This window comes from Myotis davidii, unplaced genomic scaffold (genome assembly GCF_000327345.1).
Source record: "Myotis davidii unplaced genomic scaffold, ASM32734v1 scaffold88, whole genome shotgun sequence".
Taxonomy (NCBI): Eukaryota; Metazoa; Chordata; class Mammalia; order Chiroptera; family Vespertilionidae; genus Myotis; species Myotis davidii.
Genome location: NW_006300377.1, coordinates 3,239,142 through 3,249,191, shown reverse-complemented (window position 1 = coordinate 3,249,191; position 10,050 = coordinate 3,239,142). Strand labels below are relative to the sequence as shown.

General features: G+C 40.6%; 1 protein-coding gene and 2 pseudogenes across 5 annotated transcripts in view; 1 reads left to right on the top strand and 2 right to left on the bottom strand.

Moving 5' to 3' along the window:
• KIAA0319L (KIAA0319 like) overlaps positions 1 to 10,050 on the bottom strand; it is a 119,056-nt gene that overhangs the window by 41,366 nt on the left and 67,640 nt on the right. The window lies entirely within an intron of this gene.
• On the bottom strand, positions 3,312 to 5,558 carry LOC102771037 (annotated as a pseudogene).
• Positions 6,900 to 8,330, top strand: LOC102772746 (annotated as a pseudogene).

Genomic DNA, 10,050 nt, shown 5'->3' with positions numbered 1-10,050 from the left:
AGAGTTAGAAACATCGATGAGAGAGAAACATCGATCAGCTGCCTCCTGCACACTCCCCACTGGGCATGTGCCCGCAACCAAGGTACATGCCCTTGACCGGAATCGAACCCGGGACCCTTGAGTCCGCAGGCCAATGCTCTATCCACTGAACCAAACCGGTTAGGGCTCATGCAACATGTTTTAAAGATTCAGCAATAATTGTGCATATCAGTAGTTCATTCCTTTTTATTACTTAGTAATATACCATTATAGAGATATCAAAATGTACTTATCCATTCATCTATTCATAGATTTAAGTTGTTTTCAGTTCTTATAAACAAAGGTGTTATTAATATTTTAATACAAATGTTTCTGTAAACATGTTTTCATTTATTTTGGGTAAATATTTATAAGTATGTATTGCTAGTTACATATAAGTGTTATGTTTAACTTTATAAGAAACAGTGAACTGTTATACAAAGTGGCTGTACCATTTTGCATTTCCACCCAAAAATGTCTAAGAGTTCCAGTTGCTCTACAACTTCACCAATATTTGGAATTCATCTTTTTATTTTTTGTTACTCCAATGGTATCTCACTATGACTTATTTTGCACTTTCCTAGTGACTAATGAGGTTGAACATACTTTCATGTGTTTATTGGCCAGTCATATATTTTCTTTGGTTAAGTTTATTTAAATCTTTGTTCAATTTTTTACAGCTTTAGTAAGGTATAACTGAAATACAATAAACTGAACATATTTAAAGTCTACAATTAGATAAATTTTGACATGTGTGTACACCTGAGGCCATCTCCACAATAGGATAATGAATATATCCATCACATCCAAAGATTCCTTATGCTCCTTTGTAACCCCTTCCCTTCCCTCCCTCTTCCCCAAACAACCACTGATCTGCTTCCTGTCACTATAGATTAGTTTGCATTTCCTAGATTTTTATATAAATGGAATCACACAGTATAGCTTCTTTCACTCAGCAAAATTATTTTGCTCTTTACCCATGTTGCTATGTGTATTAATAATTCTTTTCTTATGACTGCTAAGTAGCATTCTGTCTGATTCATTCACCAACAGATGAACAATGGATTTGATTCCAGTTTTTGGCTACTACAAATTGAACTGTTATAAAGATTCCTCTACAAGGCTTTGTGTGAACACATCCTTTATTTTCTCTTGGATAAATATCTATGAGTAGACTGCCTGGTCATATGGAAGATATACCTTTCGATTAAAAAAAACAACACAACTGCCAAACAATTTTCCAAAGTTTTGTATCATTATATAGTCTTGCCACCAGTGTGAGCATTCCAGTTTTTTACAACCTTGCCAAAATTTGGTGTAGGAAGTCTTTTTAAAATTGTAATCCTCACCAGAGGACATGCTTAGAAAGAGGAAGAAAGAGAGAGAAAGAGAAACATCAATGTGAGAGAGAAACACTGATCGGCCGTCCTCTGCATGTACCCTGACCAGGGATCAAATCCACAACTTAAGCCAGTGATGGCGAACCTTTTGAGGTCGGCGTGTCAACATTTTGAAACACCCTAACTTAACTCTGGTGCCGTGTCACATATAGAAATTTTTTGATATTTGCAACCATAGTAAAACAAAGACATATTTTTGATATTTATTTTATATATTTAAATGCCATTTAACAAAGAAAAATCAACCAAAAAAATGAGTTTGCGTGTCACCTCTGACATGCGTGTCATAGGTTCGCCATCACTGACCTAGGCACATGCCTTGATTGGGAATGGAACTGGCAACCCTTTGGTTCATAGAATGCTCCACCAACCTAGCACTCAGCAGGGCAGGAAGTCTTTTTAATTTTAGCCATTATTAAGGTATATAGTAGCATCTTATTGTGGTTTTAATTTGCATTTTCCTAATGATTAATGATGTTGAGCATCTTTTCATATATTTGTTGGACATCTGTATAACTTCTTTGGACAATCTGTTCATAATATTAGTTTTCTAACTGAGTTACAAAGAACTCTTTATATATCCCACAAATAAGTCCTTTGTTCGGCAATTAATTTGTAAATATGTTTTCCCAGATTGTAGCTTGACTTTTCATATATCTTGGTAGCATCTTTTAAATAACAAACGTTTATAATCTTGATGAGCTCCAGTTTATCATTTTTCTTTTTTGTTTTATGCTTTTAGTGACTCATTCATTCATTCAAGATCACAAAAATATTCTCCTGTGTTTTCTTTTACAAGTTTTATGGTTTTCGCTCTTAAATTTAGGTCTATGTTCCATTTTAAATTTATTTTTTATGTGTGATGTGAGGTAAGGGTCAAGGTTCATGTTTTCCTTACCATTATCCAATTATTCCAATACCGTGTACTGAAAACAGTATTCTTTCCCCATTGAATAACCTTGGCACATCAACTGACCTTATTTGTGTGGGTCTATTTCTGGATTCTATTTCGTTTCATTGATTTAGTTTATACTAATATCACTGTTTTGATTACTGTAGCTTTATAGTAAGTCTTAATGTTAGATAATTTAAGCCCTCCAATTTCATTGTTCACTTTCAAATAATTTTAATCATTCCCAACCCATGAACATGAACATGACTGTATTAGTTTCCTGGGGCTACCAGAACAAGTTACCACAAACTTGGTGAGTTAAAACAACAGAAATTTATTCTCTCATACTGGTAAAGGCTAGAAGTACAAAGGCTAGAGGTACAAAAAGCATAGCCACATTCCCTCTGAAATCTCCCTCTGTGCCTCTTCCAGCTTCCAGAGGCTCTTAGCATTCTTTAGCTTTGGGCAACATAATTCCAATCTCTGTCTCCATTTTCACCTGGCCTTCTTTTTTGTGTCTCCGTGGGTCCAAATTTCCCTCTCCTTTTTCTTATAAAGATGCCAGTCACTGGATTTAGGGCACACTCTAAATACAGGATGATTTCATCTCAAGATCCTTAACAAATTATACCTACAAAAAACCTAGTTCCAAATAAAGACATATACTGAGGCTTCAGGTGTACATGATTTTGGGAGGAACACTATTTAACCATTACAATGGTATATCTCTCTCCATTTTTTAATTCTTTATTTTCTCTCAGCAACGTTTTATAGTTTTCTATAAAACTATTTCATGTTTTTTGGATGTTATAATACATTTTAAAACTTTAATTCTCAATTATTCATTGCTAATATATAAACACAATTAATTTTTGTATATTGATCTTATATTCCTGCAACCTTGCCAAATTCACTTAATTCCAGTAGCTTTTATGTACATCCACTGGAATTTTTCTAGGTACATGATTATTTCATCTGTGAATAAAGGCAGTTTTTTTTCTTCATTTCCAAATTGTATTTCTTTCACTTTCTTGCATTATCACATTGGCTAGGACCTCCAGTACAATGCTGAATAAAAGTGGTTAGAAAAAAAAAAGTAGTTAGAACCATTCTTTGTTGTGTAATTATTATCTCATTTTCCTTTAAATCTTTGAACACAGATTCTTTTAATTTTTAAACATATTTTAACAGTTCCTTTGAAGTGTTTGCTAAGTCTAACAGGTGAGTCCACTCAAAATTCATTTATGTTGATTATTATTTTTCCCCTGAGCATGGGTCACACTTTCTTGATACTTCTTTGCATGTCTTATAACATCTGTTTACAAACTAGAAATTTTAGATAACATATTGTAGCAACTCTGGATTCTGTTTTATTTTTCTGAAGGGCTGTTATTTTTAGTAACTTCCCTGTACTTAAACTATCTCTCTCTCTCTCCCCTCTCTCTCTCTTACACACACACACAGTATGATTCCATTGATGTCTCTGCTCAGTTTTCTTTTTAATTCTTACTTTTACTTTAGCCTGGGTTTCTAGGTATCACCTGGGTTTCTAAGTATCTGCATAGTTTAGCAGTCAGCCAATGGTTTTGGTAGAGGTCAAACACCTGAAGCTCATAAAGCTTCACCCTCTAACTCAGTGGTTCTCAACCTTGGCTGCACATTAGAATCATCTTAGAAAATAAATATTTTACTGATTGTTTTTTTTACAGAGAGGGAGAGGGATAAAGAGCTAGAAACATCGATCAGCTGCCTCCTGCACACCTCCTACTGGGGATGTGCCCGCAACCAAGGTACATACCCTTGACCGGAATTGAACCTGGGACCCTTCAGTCCACAGGCCGACGCTCTATCCACTGAGCCAAACCAGTTAGGGCTCTCCCTTGATTTTTGCTTTTTATCAGGCTCTCTTGGGTCTCTCTTGAACATGCAGATAGTTTCTCAGTCAGCTAGAGATATGTAGAGAGCTTATCTTAGCCCTTCTGTGACTCTCTTTTTAAATATATTTTTTATTTCAGAGAAGAAGGCAGAGGAAGAGAGGTAGAAACATCATCAATGAGGAGAGAGAATCACTGATCAAATGCCTCCTGCATGCTCCCCACTGGGGATCGAGCCCAAAACCCAGGCATGTGCCCTGACCAGGAACTGAACCGGGACCTCCTGGTTCATGGGTCTATTTGCATATTATGCTTTTATTACATAGGATTTTTTTTAATTGATTTCAGAGAGGAAGGGAGAGGGAGAGATAGAAACATCAGTGATGAGAGAAAATCATCGATCAGCTGCCTTCTGCATGCCGCCTACTGGGGATCAAGCCCACAACCGGGGCATGTGCTCTTGACTAGAATCGAACTCAGGGCCCTTCAGTCCACAGGCCAATGCTCTATCCACTGAGCCAAACTTGCTAAGGCCCGGCCCAATGAGAAAGAAGTACTCATGCTAGTGGTTGTAGGGCAGGTATTTCAGCTTCTTCTTGTCATATTCAATGGGCTGCCATTCACCCAGGATGAACATGTGCAGCATGTTCACATCTGGATCCTTCTGAAAAATGTTGGATTTGGCGTGATGCCTCACCAGTTGGGAGAGGCACCCTTTAAGTGGCCAATGATGAACTTATGGATGATGTGGTTCTACATGGACTTCTTTCAGACAGAGAGGTGGCTATAATCGTGTTGCAGCCAGTCAGCTTGGGCCTGAGAGGTAGCAAGGACAAAGGGTGTGATGACGGTTGGGATCCAGCCATTGCCGAAGTAAAAGATGGTGAACCAAGCGATGCTCTCCATGATGATGATGTGGGCCAGGAGGAGGAGGAAGAAAAGGTGGTTGCTCTTGAACAGGTCATGTCCTCAGCAGTCTTCTTCAGGGCCTGGAAGTCCTCGGTGATCTGGGAGTTCTTGCCCTGGTCCTGGCTGGGTTCCTCTGGGGCCAGATCACCAATCAGCAGGGGCTTCATGAACTTGCACACAAAATCAAGGTCACGGTGAAGGTGCAGAAGGCATCTGTAGCATCTTCCCCTGTGTAGTGCCCAATGACCTGGTGGCCTCTCCGGGTGCCAGCTGGACCATTTGGTGATGTTGTAGATCTTGTTGTCGATGATGAGCCACTTGGTGCACAACATTGTGCTTCTGAATTTCCTCCCAGCTGAAGGTGGGCATCAGTGCCTTGTGCTTGGTGGCCCCCTCACCCTGGTTCCTCTCCTTCCCCATGTTGCTTATTGACCAGTATCCCTCATGTACTGAGGCCTCAGTTGCCCAAGTTCTTAATTTTTCTAACAAAAACATCACGGAACAGATAATTAGTTTGGCAAGTGTTTTCTATGTCTTTTCCAATACTATCTAGAATCAATTTATTGACCACTTCTTTCAAAGTCCTTGTCTGCACCTCTTGGGTCATGATTTCCATCATCATCTAGATTTGGTGAACCTGTTGATGCTGAGCACAGGAGGTCTTCCAAATCTGATTGTTGCTTTTTATAGTAAAACCCACACAGAATAGAAGAAGGAAATAACCATCGGTAGTCTTGACATCAACATGAGCTTCAATCATGGTCTGCCATTTTTTGCCCATGAACCCTTTGAGTGCCAACCAATATCCTAGGAACTATGCTAAAATTGCCAAGGCTTTTTTGCTGATCTTACAGCAGTTTAGGAAAAAAATTATGAATCGCAAGTAAATGAAGTTACATATTCAAAAACTTAAGGAAACCTTTACCACATTGACATATTTAGCAATATCATCATCACTAATAAAAGCAGACTTAGAACTGGACGCCATTTCGAAGCTTTGATAGTGCTCCTGGCACTTTTGGCGAAAGACAGGAGGAGCGTGATCGCACTCCCCGGCACTCTAGGGGTGAAACAAGTACATTTTGTCACAGGTAAGAGTCATCCACAGGAAATCAGTCAGGCCGTTTTTGCCATGAATATCCTTAGTTATTAGCTTGAATTTTCTAAATGCAAATTCATCATTCTGCAGACCAGGGAGGCTCACTTCAAAAACACGATCCATAAGCCCTAGCCCAGCAACTCTCAATCTGTGGGGTCGAGACCCCTTTGGCGGTCGAACCCTTTCACAGGGGTCACCTAAGACCGTCCTGCATATCAGATATTTACATTATGATTCATAACAGTAGCAACATTACAGTTATGAAGTAGCATCAAAAATTATTGACCTGGCGGAATTTCAGTGGGGCCTTGACTTACGAGTTTTATTCGTTCCAAGACCGAGCTCGTTAAGGAGCTCGTTAACTCAAATTACTCTATCAACTCAATGCAAAAAATCAGCTGAGAGACAGCTGGTATCTCAAAAACCTTGTTAGTCGGGACACTCGTAAGTCAAGGCCCCACTGTACATTAAAACAAACAAACAAATAAACCCACAATCCATGAGACCAATAGATGCGATTTTGGTTTCCTTGATTTCTCCTGACTAGTGTTTTTCCAATATTTCTTATTGGAAAGCTGGTGCTTTCACTGACAACCATGATACTGCTCACACAGCCCAAAGGATATTTCTTGTCACGTGAGCTGGAGTGATGGAGGTAGAGACAGATGGAAGAAACCCCAGGAAGAAGGCTACAAGACTCCCACTGTACTTGCTCAAAGCATTACCAAGATTAAAGAATAAACACTTTTGGGGGGCGGGGGCCGGCCCGTCTCAGCGAGCCTGTCTGCACTGCACTCAAAACTTCCTCTATGGCCGCCTACAAGCTGGTGCTGATCCGGCATGGGGAGAGCACATGCAACCTAGAGCACTGCTTCAGTGGCTGAACCTGGTAGGGCACAAGGAGGTGAAGTGTGGTCGGGCAGGTGTGTGAGATGCTGGCTATGAGTTTGACATCTGCTTCACCTCAGTGCAAAAGAAAGCAATTAGGACCCTCTGGAGAATGCTGGGTGCCATTGATCACATGTGGCTGCCTGTAGTGAGGACTTGGAGTCTCAATGAGTGGCACTATGGGGGTCTCACAGGCCTTAATAAAGCAGAAACTGCTGCCAAGCATGGCGAGGCCCAGGTAAAGATCTGGAGGCACTCTTATGATATCCCAATGGAGCCCAATCATCCCTTTTACAGCAATATCAGTAAGGATTGCAGGTATGTAGACCTCACTGAAGATCAGCTACCCTCCTATGAGAATCTAAAGGACACTACTGCCAGAGCTCTGTCCTTTTGCAATAAAGAAACAGTGTCCCAAATCAAGGAGGGGAAATGGGTACTGATTGCAGTGCATGACAACAGCCTTCGGGGCACTGTCAAACATCTGGAGGGTCTTTCTGAAGAGGCTATCATGGAGCTGTACCTGCCGACTGGTATTCCCATTGTCTATGAACTGGACAAGAACTTGACGCCCATCAAGCCCATGCAGTTCCTGAGGATGAAGAGACAGTGCATAAAGCTATGGAAGCTGTGGATGCCCAGGGCAAGGCCAAGTGAAGGAGAGCAGGCAGATGACTTTGCCAAGGACACCCTCCCTCCCATCCCATTTCCTCTGCATCTCTTCGGTGAACATGTCACATTGGCCACATCTATAGGCATCTTAGGTTGTACCTGCAGATGGGGACAGGTGGCTCCCAATTTTGTTTTAGCCATTTTGACTCCTGCACCCACACCCTTCATGCAATCTAGTTGATGGCACCTGTGGGGCATGGGTCCTCAATCCAAGCCGAGGGAGACTCTTATCTAAGAGAGTCCAGAGGAACAACTCCTTTTTTTTTTTTGCTAGTGTTTTGTTTATTACTAAAGACCTGCTTGAGAGTAGGGGGATAGGGAGGAGCCATGTTAAGGCATCACCAATGAGGAGAGGCAAGAGAGCCTGTTTGTGTTGCCAAAAGCAGTACTGGGCTATTCTGTAAGTCAGGTGAACTGACAGGGGCTCTACGTCATTCCAGTGGAAGATGAATGAATGGTGATTCAAACATTTCCTCCTTGACCCCAGAGAAGCTGGCTCCAGAAGACTGGGATCAATCCTGAATGTTTACGTGTTGCATTTACGTTTACCAAAAAAAGTATATCTATATAAAATGATACAAAACAAAAACCCTTCTGGGGTTTTTAGTGGCGGTTAAACTATTCCCACATATGGTCATCACAAAATAAGCCATTTCTCACACCAAGGTAGGATAAGCTTCTTGACTTATAGGAGTTATCGAATGTGTTTTAGAATTCCTCCCTGCCTTATTGTCTCATGGCAGTGAAATGTCTCTTGATCATGTGCAGGTATGTCTTTCACTGTGTCTGAGTTCTGAATCATGTTCCAGTTGCTTGGCCCTGCCACTTGGGCCCAGTAAGCATTTTTAGCATAACTACTTAGTCAAGGAGTGATGTGCAATAAAAAAAAGAAAGAATAAACTTTCTCAAGAATAAACATTTCTCGCCTTAGCTGGTTTTGCTCAGTGGCTAGAGCGTCAGCCTACGTACTAAAGGGTCTCAGATTTGATTCCCAGTCAGGGCATATGCCTGGGTTGCGGGCTCAATCCCTAGTACAGGGAGTGCAGGAGGCAGCCGATCAAAGATTGTCATTGTTTATGTTTCTATCTCTCTCTCCCTATCCCTTCCTCTCTGAAATGAATAAAAATATATTTTTTAAAAAGAATAAACACTTCTCAACTTCCTTCTACCTCTATATATTTCTACTGGCCAGAAATATGTTTTTGACAATTTTGTCCATTTTTACATGTGTTTTGTACAATGAGAAAATTAAGGGGCCCCATTATGATGACTTAAGTTTCTGTTTTTATTTTCTCATTTTAAAAATTGTTTACATTGCCCTGGCCGGTTTGGCTCAGTGGATAGAGCATCAGCCTGTGGAGTGAAGGGGCCCAGGTTCAATTCTGGTCAAGAGCACATGCCTGGGTTGCGGGTACGATCCTCAGTAGGGGGCATGCAGGAGGCAGCCAATCAATGATTCTCTTTCATCACTGATGTTTCTATTTCTCCCCCTCTCCCTTCCTCTCTGAAATCAATAAAAATATATTTTAAAAAATTGTTTACATTTATTTCTATTGAAATTCCTTAACTGTTCACGCACTAAAACCACTCTCCCTCCTTTTTGGGGGGGTTAATCCTCACCTGAGGATATTTTTCCCATTGCTTTTCAAAGAGAATGGAAGGGAGGGAGGGTGGGGGAGAGAAAGGGAGAACAGAGAGAGAGAGAGACACATCTATGTGAGATAGACACATGGATTGGTTGCCTCCTGTCAGGGCGAGGAACAAACTGCAACCCTGGTACATGCCCTTGACCAGGAATCAAAACCTTGATGCTCAGGCTGACACTCTAACCACTGAACAACACCATCCAGGACAAAACCATTTTCCTTTCATTTCCTTTGGTTCTCTGAACATACTTTGAAGTCTTTGACAACTAACCTGAACATCTGAATAACTTAGAGAGTCCATTTTTTTTTATTACTTAAATCTTTATTGTTCAGATTATTACATTTGTTTCTCTTCCCCCCCATAACTCCCCTCCACCCAGTTCCCACCACACCCTCCTCCCTCCCTCCCTACCCATTGTCCTCATCCATAGGTGCACGATTTTTGTCCAGTCTCTTCCTGCACCCCCCACACCCCTTTCCCCCCAAGTATTGTCAGTCCACTCCCTTTCTATGCCCCTGATTCTATTATATTCACCAGTTTATTCTGTTCATAAAATTATTTATTCACTTGATTTTTAAATTCACTTGTTGATAGACGTGTATTTGCTGTTCATAATTTTTATCTTACCTTTTTCTTCTTCTTCCTCTTCTT